Source organism: Sus scrofa, chromosome 4, assembly GCF_054392235.1.
Source record: "Sus scrofa isolate SSC_HxYL_T2T_F1_AM1 chromosome 4, Sscrofa_HxYL_maternal_Yorkshire_Landrace_v2.0, whole genome shotgun sequence".
In the NCBI taxonomy this organism is placed as follows: Eukaryota; Metazoa; Chordata; class Mammalia; order Artiodactyla; family Suidae; genus Sus; species Sus scrofa.
In genome coordinates, this window is record NC_139386.1 from 16584967 (window position 1) to 16599237 (window position 14271).

Consider the following 14271-nt stretch of genomic DNA (forward strand, 5'->3'; position numbering starts at 1 on the left):
TGTCAGCATCGAGGAGGATAAGAGTGCGGTGTGGGGGGGACGTTCTCGGATGTTCTGAGTCGGGGTGCCATCTTTGGAATGAGGGGTAAACTTCCCAAAGGGACCGCCTGGATGAACACCCCCTCCTTGCAGAGGTGGCTCCTGGGGGTGGTTATTTTCATGATTTTCTAGAAGTCGGCTGTATAACATCCTGGCACCTGCTCTGGGTGTGGCCCTGGGTCAGGGGCATGGGAGCGGGAGAGTCACACGGTACAGGGCAAGGCCTTTGTCTCCATCTACCCATGGGGGGGTTGGGGTTAAGAGTGACACCTGAGGAGCCCCAGGGATGAGGTGGGACCTGGGGTGGCCTGGCTGCAGAAACCCATTGGTGAAGGGTGCCATGAGGGTGGGGGTCAGGGAGGGAGGTGGTGGAGGCGGGGTCTGAATCCTCCGGCAAAGAAAGGGGAACACAGGAAGACGAGTGGCAGAGGGCAGGAGGCAGGGAGGAGGGGCCGGCCTCCGATGGTCCTGGATGGTGGGTTCAACATACTGCTGGTGGGAGGGACACTTGCAAGTGAGAGGCATGGAGATGGCTGGAAGGGGTGAGGTGGGGAGGAGAACCGCAAAGGGCCCAGCCCTGGCCGCAGCCTTGCCGCCTGACAAATATCACTTTGGGACATGGATTCCTTTTGAGCGTGGCATCCAGGAATATTACTAATCCTACACAACTCAGAGTTGATTCCACTAGAGTGTGTATGATGCAGTCTCATTGTGCCTCAGGTTCTCTATCAAGAAACCAACCATAAAGACAATACCAGGAGTTCCCTGGTGGCTCAGTGGGTTAAGGATCTGGTGTTGTTGCTGCTGTGCCTCAGGTCACTGCTGAGACTCAGGTTTAATCCCTGGCCCAGGAACTTCCACAGGCTGCAGGCAAACCAACAAACCAACCAACAGCAGCTAATGTTCATGAGTCAGCCCCTGTTCCAAGGACCTCAAGTCTGTAAATTTAGCCATGCCATCATTATCACACTTTCGTAGGCTCTTGGCTACTATATTCCTTGGCCTCTCAAATAGAGCTTAACAAGACACTTACCTCACCTCAGAGATTTTCTCGAGGCTAAAATCAAATAATGTATATAAAGGAAGTCTTTTAATTAAATGACATTCTACCAAAGCTTATTATTGTTGAAGATCCTATTATCATTTTACTAGGCTTCCTCTACTCAGAAGCCACCGCAGGGTAAAGGTTATTTGAGGCCTCAGCACACATTAAAAAAAAAAAAAAAAAAAAAAGAATCACTTTCAAACATTAGCAGAGGAAAGACCCCGTGGAGACTGGCAAAAGAAAAATTACCCAAAGCCTGAAACATTAGAAGGCAGGACATCAGGGGTTTTTTGTTTGTTTCTTGTACTGGGCCCAACGTTCTGAGAGGGGGTCATTAGTGGCTCCCTGGTTCCTTGGCTGCAGAAGGAACACAGCGACTTGCCAGCGGCGGCATTCTTCACAGACGGGCTGTCTGGAGGAGGACCTGAGAGCACCCAGCTCACAGAAAGCACTTATTCAAGGCCCAGGAGCAAGGACCTGCTCTCTGCCATCCAAAGGCCCCGTGTTTGGAAAAAGATACCCTCCTTCCAAACACAAAGGCAAGTAGATCTCCTGATTCACCGCTTTCCCCACCTCGGAAACCTGTTCCTCCTCAGACGTCCCCACCGCACCACCCAAAGTCCCCACCACCAACAACCCATCCACCCACCGGGCAGGTGGGAGTCATCTTGCTTCTCCCCTTCCATCCTCATCCGCAGCCCATCCTCCCTAAGGCCGTCTTGTGATGTCCATGTCGCCGGACCCCCCCTCTTTTCTCTATCTCCATATGGGCTATATCATTTCTTGCCTGATCGTCCAAAGCCACCTCCCAAGTGGCCTCCTTGGTTCCACTTTTGCTCTTTCCCCTTCTATCAAGAGGTCTTCTAAAAAGGTTGATGAGGAGTTCCTGTCGTGGCTCAGTGGTTAACGAATCCGACTAGGAACCATGAGGTTGTGGGTTCCGTCCCTGGCCTTGATCAGTGGGTTAAGGATCCAGGCATTGCTGTGAGCTGTGGTGTAGGTTGCAGACACGACTTGGATCCCGCGTTGCTGTGGCTCTTGTGTAGGCCAGCGGCTACAGCCTCAATTAGACTCCTAGCCTGGGAACCTCCATGTGCTGCAGGAGTGGCCCTAGAAAAGGCAAAAAGACACACACACACACACACAAAAAAAAACCCCAAAAAACAACAACAAAAAAAAGGTAGAGGAGATGGCAATACTTTCCTGCTTAAGCCTTTGAAGGCTTCCTACTGAACTCAGAACAATCCCAAGGTCTTTACCAAGTCCTACAAGGCCCAGTATGGTGTGACTCCTGCCTGTCTTTCCCACTCGGCCTGAAACTCTATTTTCTCCCCTGTGGAATGCGCAGAAAAATACCCACCTTCCAGGCTGTTGGGAGGCCACCGGGCCTGGGGAATATATAAAAGTGTTTTGCCAACTAGAAAGTGCAGCATAGTGTAACCTCTATCCCATTATAATAGGGCTTTTGTGTTTTACTCTTGTTTTCAGTTCGTTGATACCTTTTATTGTTTGCAATTTTACATTCTTTTCAGATATAAGGATATTAATATGCACAAGGTAGTATTGAAAACCATCATGCCAGCGTCTTGGTATTCCAAAGATAACAGCCCAGCTATGGTGCTTAAAGTCTGGACAAGATTTCTTTTTCCCTGGGCAGAAAATCAGAGTTTTAACTATGCAGTCAGACTGTTAGAGGCCCAGAGAGAGACCTCATTTAAATGATAAACCAGTTCATTCTCTTATGAAAATCATACAAGAATGGGATTGTCAATATCTTGCTAACATTTTTCAACAGCAACAGATTACGTTTATTAAGCCCCTTCTTGCTCAAGAGGCCTGTATTAAGCACTCTTAATGCTTTACCTTTGTTTGTCCTTATGACAACATTAACAGGTGTTGTAATTATCCAGATGAGGAAGTGGAAGCTCAGAGAGGTTAAGTAACTTACCCAAGGTCACACCGCTAGTGAGAAATAGATTTCCAATCCTCTATTTTGTAAAAAAAATTTTTGGCTGCACCCAAGGCATGTGGAAGTTCCTGGGCCAGGGATCGAACCTGTGTTACAACAGTGACCCAAACCACAGCAGTGACAGCATTGGATCCTTAACCCTCTGAGCTACCAGGGAACTCCCCTTCTCCGTCTATTTTAATAGACCGTGTTCTCTTGTCCTACCCTATGTGTACTGGGGGCAGGAGAACCAGGAATGTGTCTATCTGTGAAAGGGGAATAGGGCTAATAAGGGTACAGGGGTTTAGACAGGTACAAGGCCACCAAGCCCCATGGGTGTGAGGGACTTTGGGCAGAAGAGCTTCCTTAGTTTCTTTCTTTCTTTTTTATTTTTTTTTTGGTCAAGGCCAGAATTTTTTTTTAAGATTTTTATTTTTTCTATTCTAGTTGACCTACAATGTTCTGTCAATTTCTGCTGTACAGCAAAGAGACCCAGTCATACATATATGTGTGTGTGTATATATATCTATATATCTATATAGATATATCTATATAGATATGTTTTTTTTCTCAATTATCCTCCATCATGTTCCATCACAAGTGACTAGATATAGTCCTTGTGCTACACAGCAGGTTCTCAGGGTCTCCTTAATTTCAAGCTTCGCTCCTTCATGTCTTATGTTCTAACTTGCAAACTTACATAATGCCCAATAGGTTTCCCCATAATCAGTGAAAAAGAGTGTGATTCTGTAAAGGGCAGTCACTGCCTTTGTGCTGTTTATACCAAGAAACGTGTGTGTGCCTGAGTCTGTTTATGTGTGTGACAGAGACAGACGGGAAGACAGACAGAGAAACTGAGTATTTCGTTTCGACGTGTCCACTTTTAGCAGCTGATGAAGGTGCTCTGGCCAGACAGATTTCCAGAGGTTTCCTTCCCTTTCCCGCCTCACTTCACTCACCATTTGCAAATCACACAGAAAGGAAGAGGAACAAGCCCCCAGGACAATAACCTCCTCCCCCTGTCAGGTCTGCTCTTCTTCCCCACAACTCGCTGTGCAACCTCGAGCAAGTGACCTCCCCTCTCTGGGCCTTGGTTTTCTCAGGAGCAAAGCAAAACAACCAGATTCGTAGAATTCCATCTGGCTCTCAGACTGGAGGGATGCTTCTACATCCACAATCTCTTTTGCTATCCCCACCTCCCCGAGGAGGTGGGCAGGTCAGACTGGCCACAGGAGGCTGCGGAAGGTGGCATGGTTGAGTGGCAGATCCTGGACTAGAGCTGTTGACCTTCACTGCCAATTCCAATGTCGGTGGACCCCATGAGGTTGCCTTCAAGGGTTTGTACAGATGTTGTGCAGACCTACCCATGTCTATACTCTTAAAACAGAAAGGATAACGCTCAGAAGCCACTATATGGAGGTCTCTGGCCACCCTAACAGATCAGTGTTTGAGGGAAGTTCCTTCTTTTCTTCCCTTCTCCCTTCCTTCCCTTTCCTTGCAGAGAGAAGAGAACAGGTCGCGGAAGTAGGAGATGCTGCAGGAAAGGCATGGGTGACTCGGAAAACTTGAGATCCCTGCCAGATGTGAAAACAACTGGAAAAACCCGAAGCAAAACAAAATGCACAAACATGATGTGTGTGTGTGTGTTGGTGAAAGTTAAGAATAAAGACCTAAGTATAGATAAAGCTCTTACAGTCACCTGTATTTCCTAGTTACTCTGTGTATTTTATATATATATAAATCAATGAGCTTCCTATGAAACAACAGGCCAATTTTCACATTAGAGGGAAAGAAGCCCTCCCCCCATTAAGATGCACCAGCTGGAAGAGCTGACTCAATTTTCTCTAGTTCTATCTGGTGAATGTTCCCTGAGATCCAGCACCAAGTTTTATTCCAAGACCCTTACAGGCCAACGGAATGTAGGCTGGAGCAGAACCCACACAGAACCGACCCCCCCACCACACACACACTGGCTGGGATCCAGCAGCAGACCACCTGCCATGGCTGTAACGATCCAAGGCACGTGAGGGGTCCCATCAAAGTGGGTAAAAGCAGGAGGTGAGTGGCAAGCATTGCGGTCCCACGGGTGTGAGCCGGGGCTACTACATGCAGGGTACAATTTGTGGGGAACAAATGAAGGGCTCCTCCACTCCCAAATCTCACCCCAACCTGTGTGGTGACCCCTCTCTGAACCTGGCTTGAAATTCTCCCGACACTCCGGGCTGACACAGCAGAGAGAAGCCTGGCGAGGTGAAGAAAGTCCTGAGAGCGCTTGTAGTAAGTGTAATCTTAGATGCCCACCTAATCTCATTGATTCTTGGTTTTTGTTTTTTTTTCTTTCTAGGGCCACACCTGCGGCATCTGGAGGTTCTCAGGCTAGGGATCCAATCGGAGCTGCAGCTGTTGGCCTACAACACAGCTACAGCAAAGAGGGATCCATGCTGCATCTGCCACCTACACCACAGCTCGTGGTAACACCAGATCCTTAACCCACTGAGCGAGGCCAGGGATTGAACCTGCACCACAGCAGTGACCTGAACCGCGGCAGTGACAACACCAAAACTTTAACCCACTGCGCCACTGCAGGGAGCTCCACAAATCCCACGTAGTGATGAGATGTTGATTGTTGACCTCTGGCACAGGGCCTGGCATGCAGCACGTGTCAGAGTAAACAGCAGCGGCTATTATAATTCTCTAACTCATTTCGATGTTAGTGTTAAAAAGTGCATGTGCTCACATGGGTGCTCCACCCCAGCCATGACCCCTAGGAAAGATGCCCTTGCCGATTTGCTCAGGAAATGAGCCTGGGCAGTATGTGCCCCCATCACCTGGGAGTCTGTTTGAAGTGCAATGTGTGGGCTCCACCCCTGAGCTACTGAATCAGAAATTCTGGGGGTGGGGCCCAGTCATTTCACCACCTACCTGTCCCTAGTGGTTCTGATACCTCAGAAACTTGGACAACTACTGAGCTTAGGCAATAACTGCCAAGTCTGCTGATGAGCAGAATTTCCTGGGAGTGTTTAGAGGAGAAATGCAGCTTCCCAGGCCCATCTCCCAGGGACTCAGACTCCTCTGGTTCTAGGATGCTGCCTGGGACTCGGCACTTTAACAAGCTTCCTGGGTGATGCCACTGAGCTCGAGGCTGGGTTTGCTGGGGAGAGGGAAGCACAGAGCCTCAAAGGGGCCCACGGAAGGGGGGTGGCAGGGAAGGGGCTGGGAGTGAAGGCCTGGCGGAGCCGGGGGTGCTGGGTTAAGAAAGCGCTGAACAGCAAAGTTCTCAATGAGGGTTCTACAGATTTAGGAGGCGGAACCTCATACCATCTTCTCACGTTCCATCCAGGGAAACGGAGTCCCAAAGAGAAGTGACTATTCTAAGTCATGCAACTCGTGCTTGGCAGAGCTGGAAGTTCAGTCAGGGGTATCCCTCCAAAGCCAGCACCCTTTCCATGGAGCCCCACGAACCCATGCTCACGTGCTCACTTCCTCTCAGCGTCTGCCTCTCCGCACAGCATTGAATCCACGTGCACTCCCTGGGTTTGACCCTAGGGTGCGCTCTAGGGAGGAATTGGGAGTTAGACCTCAGAGCTGAAGGCAAATGTAGGCTCAGTCACTAAGTAGCTGGGCCACCAAGTCACCCTCTCAAGGCCTCAGTTTCCACATCTGTAAAATGGGGATAAAGTGTGACGTCACAAAGCTGCCAAGAAGGTCAAAGGAGATGGCGCAGGCGAAGGTGCTTTCCAAGGGGGCCATCACCTGCACAGACACGGGGCTGGAGAAGAAAGAGCAGGGCTCATTACCATCCCCTGCCTGGAAGCACCTGCCATTTGGCTGGAGGAGAAGGAACATGCTCACAGCAAGCAGAGAACTAGGAAGCGCTCGACTCCACCCTGAATGCAAGGTCACAAGTCCGCGCCTCTGCCTGGAACGTTGCCCCTTGATACTGAGTAGGTGCGAGAATCCCCTGGTGATTCCACTCACAGTCTGTGTCTGACTTTCACCACTGGGGAGCTCCGCACAGCCAGGAAATGAAGCTCCTTCAGTTTGTGGTCCCAAGACCTCTATGTCTCAAAGGTGTGATAGTGGCTGAGTCAGGGAGAGAGGCTTCTGGCCAGAGGGGCCTTAGAGACCTGGAAGGGCCTTTTCGGGGGTGTTGGGGTGGGGGGGGCACGTGCCTCAGAGCATTCCTGTAATACCCCAATGTGCTCACCCCAGTGGACTTCAGCCAGAAGCCACCAGCTAACTCCTGGCCCTTCTGCAGGTCCCTAGTGTCTCCATCATCCACCTGCACACAGTGTCTGAGGCTCTCAGGGGCCTGGGTGGTTCCTTCAGAGTCAGGAGGGCAAGAAAGTGAAGCAGGAAGTGTCAGCCCCCACCTGCTCAGCATCACACCTACTGAATGAAGGCGAGAGGCTAAGCAATCAGCAGGCACGCAGTAAACGCTTGGCTGTCCAAACAAGGGTTCCTGTGGATCTGGTTATCTCCCTGTCCTCCTGGGCTGGGGGATCCAGGGGGGTGACCAGAGGGGAAAGGCCACTGCAGAATGAAGAGCTCTAGATGGCTGGACAGGAGATTTTAGGCTTTTTTTTCTCCCACTGCCCCCATGAGCTGTGTGACCTTGAGCAAGTCATGTCAGCGCTTAGGGCCTTTAAATTCACTGGGTGATTAAGGAGCTAGTAAATTGTTTTCCCCTGGAGGAGAAGGCAAACAGCCAGTGGGGTAAGTGCCCCTGGTTCAGCCAAGCAAAATAAGTTCAAAGCTGGCTCCGGGTCCTGGCTGTCGTCCTTCAAACTGACAACAATGACAATGGCGCTGGTGGTGACAGCTCACTTTTATTGAGTATGTACTGGGCACCAGGAACCTGGCAGGCATTTTTCATTCATGATGTTGTTCAATCCTCACAAGGACCCTTAAAGCCAATACTGTCATTATTCCCATTTAACAGTTGGGAGAACTGATGCTCAGAGATGTTCCACCTGGGATCTCAGTCTGTTGAGAAGGGGAGGCGGGATTTGAACCCAGGCTGTCAGAGTCCAGAACCCACCTGCTTTCCTACTAAAATCTTCTGAACCTGGAAGTCTGTGTTTCCACAGCTGGGAAAGATGGGCGGATCTAGAAGGGCAATTACAAGAATTGTTTTCTAGACCCAGGACTCAGTCTGGAAAGAATGATCACAGTTGGAGCAGGCAAAAAATTCAAAGCCTGTTCAATCATTCCCAGGCCAGGAAACATATCTCAAGCACTTGGTTTAAACAGGCCGACTGGGTGCCCCGGAGGCAGCCCAGGCCTTCAAGGTGGACACCCTGGATTCTAGTCCAGGGCTCCTGTGCACCAGCCAGCTTAGCTGGGCTCGGGCAGCTGCTCTGAGTCCATCTTTTCATCCGTCAGGAATGCTGGGATATTCCCGCCTTCGCCGCCTCACAGGTGGGCCCAGAGGAGCCAAGTCCCATCAAGGTCCCCCTTCCTCCACCTCCAATTTTAAAAGATTTCTGTCTCTCGTACCCTTAATTCGTTTCTCCAGGAACAAAATAGTGAAGCATTTGTGTAACCGCTGGAGTTTCTGACCAAAACAAGGTAACTATTGTTACTGACTTTCAGCCCAGAGCAAAAACAAGCCCCACCCCCACCCCCCATGATATTTTTATGCAGCCAGCGCCACCACATCCTGGGTACAGTGCAACTTCCACTGGTTTCTGGAATACTGACTCCCACTATGTGGACTTTTAGGAAGACACTGGCCTCAACCTATTTCTGAGGTCTCTTCCAGCGCCACGTCTGACATTCCGTAATGTCGATGCCGTCTGTGCGTGTGCTTGGCGGATGGCGAAGGCACTGCTCCTATTTTGTCTGCTCAGTCCTAGAAATAAATGCAAAGCCAGGGAGGACCCTTGGAGGCTGAACGAGGTCATCTGAGGCTACCGGCTGGGCAGGCTTCTGCCACCTCATAGCAAGGGCGGGAAACACTTGGAACACCTTGGGGTGGAGGAGACGCCGTACCGGCTAAAAATATAACGAGTTCCCAGAAGGGTTTAGAGGGACTTAAAGAGGAGTGGACGACGGGTGAGGGCCATTAGGCATGTCCCGTTTCGTCCCATACCCCTGCAGTGCTCTGTTTCCTGTTAGCAGTTGACCGTTTGGTGGGCAGAACACGGTCAGTTCCACCGACAGCACCGCCGATGTTCTGGTCCGAGGAGATAAAAAAGGAAGGAAAACAAAGAAGAAAAGAAACGAGGGTAAAGTTTCCCGCTTTGACATTTCATTTCTAGGACCAGAAAAAGAAAGGTCTGTGGTAGGACATTTAGAAATAAAAGAGGAAAAATAATCTCTGATTCCACGTGTAAGGATAAACAGTGTTGCCTTTTTGCTGCATTTCCATCTATGTGTGTGTGTGTTTTAAATAAAAACTCGATGTACAGTATGTATTCTGCACTTCTCATTTCACACTTAAAAAACCATATTGCTTAACAGACTTGCTATATGACTTAAGGTTTCTACTACTTATTTAATGACTAATTCATTTAATCGTGGGTCGCTGAATTATTTTCTCATTCGTCTTTTGTTGGACACTGTTGCTCCTTTCCCAATCTTCTGCCATACATACAGTGCTGGGATAGACAGGCCTGCTGACTTCTTTTTGAGACATAACGATAAATCTCAAAATCTCAGAGGGTACCATTTCATATGTGGTTTCTCTTCCAGAGACAAAGGGCACATGAGTGACAGGCTCTCCAGGACTCTGCCAGGGAGCCTGGCCTCTTGCTAGGACAGCAATTTAAAAGGATCAGGCCAGGAAGCGCCGCTGGTACTCACTCCAGCATCCTGGGTTTCTCCTCCTTCCCCACAGCTATTTATTCACGCTGAAGACTCTCACCTTGGCCCCTGCAAACTGAACACTTGCAGAGCTCAAGGGACTCACAGCCCCGGCCTGGGCTGCAGCTCACCAGGACGTGGCCCTTATTAGAAATGCAAATCTCTCAGCTGACAAATCCCAAACCCTCAGCTCCTGCACGGAGGGGGTAGGATGGGGGCACCGCCTGCCCCCGGGGTATGGCCTCTGTCTTTCATTCTACCTGAAGGAGCTGAACGGGAGTTGGCTGGGCTGTGCGTGAGTCATCCGAGAAGAAAGGGTCTGCTCCTGAAATGGAATTGTCTCCTTGGTGTTTCGATTTTACCCAATCAGAGGAAGTCTGTTCTTTGCTTCCCAGCCTTGACTCTACTAAAAGCCATTAAGCACTGCCAGGGACGCGGGACATTTATCTGTTGGCAAGTGTGAGTGCTGCGTTCTGTCCCTCCAACAGGGATGGAAATTAAGCTGTTTACTTGGTGGCCACCCCAAGGGACCGAAGTGAAGCTCTAATGTGACAGCATTCCTGACCTGCATTTTTTTAAGTCTCAAATTCTCGGCTTCCATTCCTGCCCATAAAACTACCAGGAATCAGCAAAGTTATTGTAGTTGAATTATACCCTGACTGGCACTGACCACCAAATGTAAATGGGGTGACCAGCAGGCGACCTCACTGAACTGGGTCCTGGTTTGGAAAGGAAGGTGAGCGCCTGAAGGCTATGTGCTTGCAGCTGGGTTCACTTTCTCAATAACCAAGATCAAAGAGAGGTCTGGTGCCAGCTGCCCAGGTGGGTTTCCTTCGGATGTTCAGTTGTACTCAAAACTTCATGTGCTAGGAGTCCCCGCCATGGCCCAGCGAGTTAAGAATCCAACTGCAGGAGCTGGGACTGCTGGGTTGCTACAGAGGCGTGAGTTTCATCTTTGGCAGTGGGTTAAAGGATCCAGTGCTGTTGCAGCTGCGGCTGGGATTCAACCCCTGCCTGGGAACTGCCACATGCTGCAGTGCAGCCATAAAAAAAACAAACACACACACAAAAAACAAAAAAACAAACCAAAAAACCACCCCCACCCCCCATAAACCAAAAAACGCCTCACACACACAAAAGCTTCACATGATAAAGTCCCTTTACGCAGGGCAGGCCACCTCTAAATACATCTCAATGACACATTGCTGTTTTTTTTTGTTTTGTTTTTTAGGGCCACACCTGCAGCATACGGCAGTTCCTGGGCTAGGGGTCGAATCAGAGCTGCAGCTGCTGGTCTGTGCCATAGCCACAGCAACGCTGGATCTGAGCCACATGGCAACGCAGGATCCTTAACCCACTGAGAGAGGTCAGGGAATGAACCCGAACCCTCATGGATACTGAGTCACGTTCTTAACCTGCTGAGACACAATGGGACCTCCTTGTTTTGAATTAAAGTTACTTGAGAAACAGCCGGTGGCAAAAATGACATTAAAAACCCCACTCTGACCCCCAACTTTCCCCCTGAAAGTGGGACATAATTCTGCATGTGGAGCTGGCCTCCCTTATGCCAGGAGGACAGAAAGCATCCTATCACCACCAGAGTTAGGGAATTCAAGGCCAAGAAAGCTAGAGAAACAAACCCTGTTATTTCATTAGCTACCTCGAGCACAAGCCCCATTGCTTTGTTCTATCTTCACAAAGAACTATTTCTTGGTTGAAAGATGATCTATAAACAGCCTGCTTGGGTCACTTGGTGGGTGGGGTAGGGGTGGGGAGTGGTCTGTTTCTATGGAAGCTCCACGCCTACGAATAATCGGGTTTTTTTTTTTTCTTCCTCCTGTTCATCTGTCATGTATCAATTGAATGATTAGACCAGACAAAAGAACGCAAGAGGGCTGGGGGACATCTCCCCCTTTCCCACCCCCCTCAGCCTGGCATGTGCAGATTCTCCCTGTCTAGGGCGACAAGCCTACGTCCTCAGAGAGAGCACTCTTCACAATCCGGCCATGCCATTCCTTCCATCATTCTGGGGCCACGGCTCCTTGAAAATGCCACTCCAAACTTCGCGTTTATAGGCAGAAAGGCTGTCAAGATGAATTCCGTCTGAGGTCCTTTATTCTGTATGCTATTGGCACTCTGACCATTCAGAGCCCTCCACTCCTGGAGCTACTGCTTTGCAACGGTTGTCACGTGACTTTGCTTGTACTTTTGGTCTCACCCCTAAAGTTCCTTCGTGCTTGAAGGGCGAGCCCGTCTTCCATGTTGGGTCTGTGCGCTAGTGAATGTTCACGCCTCCTCTTTATATGTTACACCCTATGCCCAATAGGATAGTATTAGGAAGTGGGGCCTGAGGGAGGTAATTAGGTCACAAGGATGGAGCCCTCACGCAGGATTCGTACCTTTACAGCAGACACCCCAGAGAGTCTCCTCGCTCCTTCCTCTGTATGAGGCCCAGCCAGAAGACAGGTATCCATGAACAGGAGATGGGGGTCCTCACCAGACAAAAGCACGGAGTCTGGCAGCCCCTGATCTTGGACTTGAAGCCTCCAGAACTGGGAGAAATAAGTTTCTGTTGTGTATGAGCCACCCGCGTCCATGGTATTTTTGTTACAGCAGCTCAAAGGGACTAAGACTCCCTTCCCAACAGAGCTTAAGTAGAGGAACCCTTGCCCAGCTCCTGGAATGAGGTGGGAGAGTTTTCATATTGTTTTTACTCTTATTTTCTAATTTATAGGCATGTATAGATGTGCGGCATATAAGCACATGAAGTACATTTTGAAAAGTACAATTTGAACCACTCTAACCACTAGGTTCTTAAAGTTCTTTAATGAGAGTAAAAGGTAGCAGGACTTGTTTACATGAACATTTTGCAGTCAAACAAATTATTGTGGATTTGAAGCTGTGGAGCTAAAAATGTATCATAAGATGCCCTTGGTAGTGTAGAGTAGTTAAGATTAGAGGGATATACTCTGTTTGGGTTGCGTCTTGCTTGCCTCAGTCACTTTTCAGCTGTGTGACTTTGGGCAAGCTACGTAACCTCTCTGACTTTGGGCATGTCTGGATTCCTTAAAAAAAAAATCTGCTCCACATACACTTTATATATTCCTTATTTTACCTAATGTCTCATGCAAGGATCTACCCTTATTATTACACAGTCCTCATAACCACCATCAAAATAGTTATGTACTGTTCTATTCAATCCCTGGCTCAGTTAATGTTTTCTTTTTGCTGAAGTGCGGTATTTTAACAACTGTTTAAAAAAAGATTGATACCCTCAATTTGTACAATAAATAACGTAGTATCTGCCATCTTCCGGATGCTCTGTGTAAAACAGAAGCCAGCCCACAAGACCCTGGTAGAGCCCAAACTCATTGCATTTTGTTTTTATTCCCCAAAAGAATAACTTGGAATCAGTCATCTAGGAGCTCATTCACAGTTACAATCCATCAACTCCAGGAAAGGTGGGACAAACATTTGAGTGGGAAGGGACCACGCAGCCCCTGAGGGCAGCCATCCCCCCGTATCCACATACACCATCAGCTCCACATGCACCATCTCCCGTCCACATCCCTGCATAGTTATCTCATTATAGCCTGAGCAGCTCATGGTCAAATAAAGTGCCTCCTGAGACTCAGGTGACGGACAGCATGCATCAGCCCTGGCTTTCCCTGTCTCCCCAGGTTTTGGCTGCTCTTGATCAGGCCTCTCATTCTTTTTCCATATGATGACACAGGCTGAGCTGGTTGGAGGACCTACTCTCCCTGACAGTCACTCCTGGGGGGTGGGGGGTGTCCACATACACACACACACACACACATGCCGTACAGGCATTCTTTCTCTCTCTTCAGTTCCTGAAAAAACAGGAATTCTTGTGTCACTCCGCAGGTCTGTGTTTCTGCCCCGAGGTCAAAGTTGCTCTCCCCACAGACACCGGAGTCCAGTTCACAGAGGTCCCTTTGTTCTGCACAGGCAGCACCTCCCTCTGCTCTCTGACCGGAACCTTCTGGCTGCCCCCAGCGCCCTCCTGTGTTCCAGCTCCTCTCCCCCTCATCTTGTTTCTGTTCTTATTACTTCTCCAGGGGCCTGTGGGCCTGATCCTCCCGTGGCTTGCTCGCTTACTTATGGAGTCTCTCCTTTTTTCCTAAAGACTCTGATTCTCAAGTCAGATCTGAGGAACCCTGGGCCTTAGTCTTCTCATCTGTAGAATGGGAATATGTCAGTAGTGATCTGCTTCACAGAGTTGTAAGAATCTCAGTTGAGATGATGCAGGTGTGACACCAGGCACAGTGCCTCGCTCCAAGGAATCACCCAGATGTTAGCAGTGATTACCGTTTTCATTATCATCATTAATTACAATGTAATAATAACAGCCTCTGTTATGCTAAAAGCCGAGATTCTCCCACAGCTTGCCATTCCTAAATTTCTCCATCTC

The 14271-nt window shown here is 49.2% G+C and overlaps 1 protein-coding gene across 6 annotated transcripts in view; it reads right to left on the minus strand.

The window, feature by feature from the left end:
* The window catches only part of ZHX2 (zinc fingers and homeoboxes 2), a 179384-nt gene that overhangs the window by 120813 nt on the left and 44300 nt on the right, over positions 1-14271 (minus strand). The window lies entirely within an intron of this gene.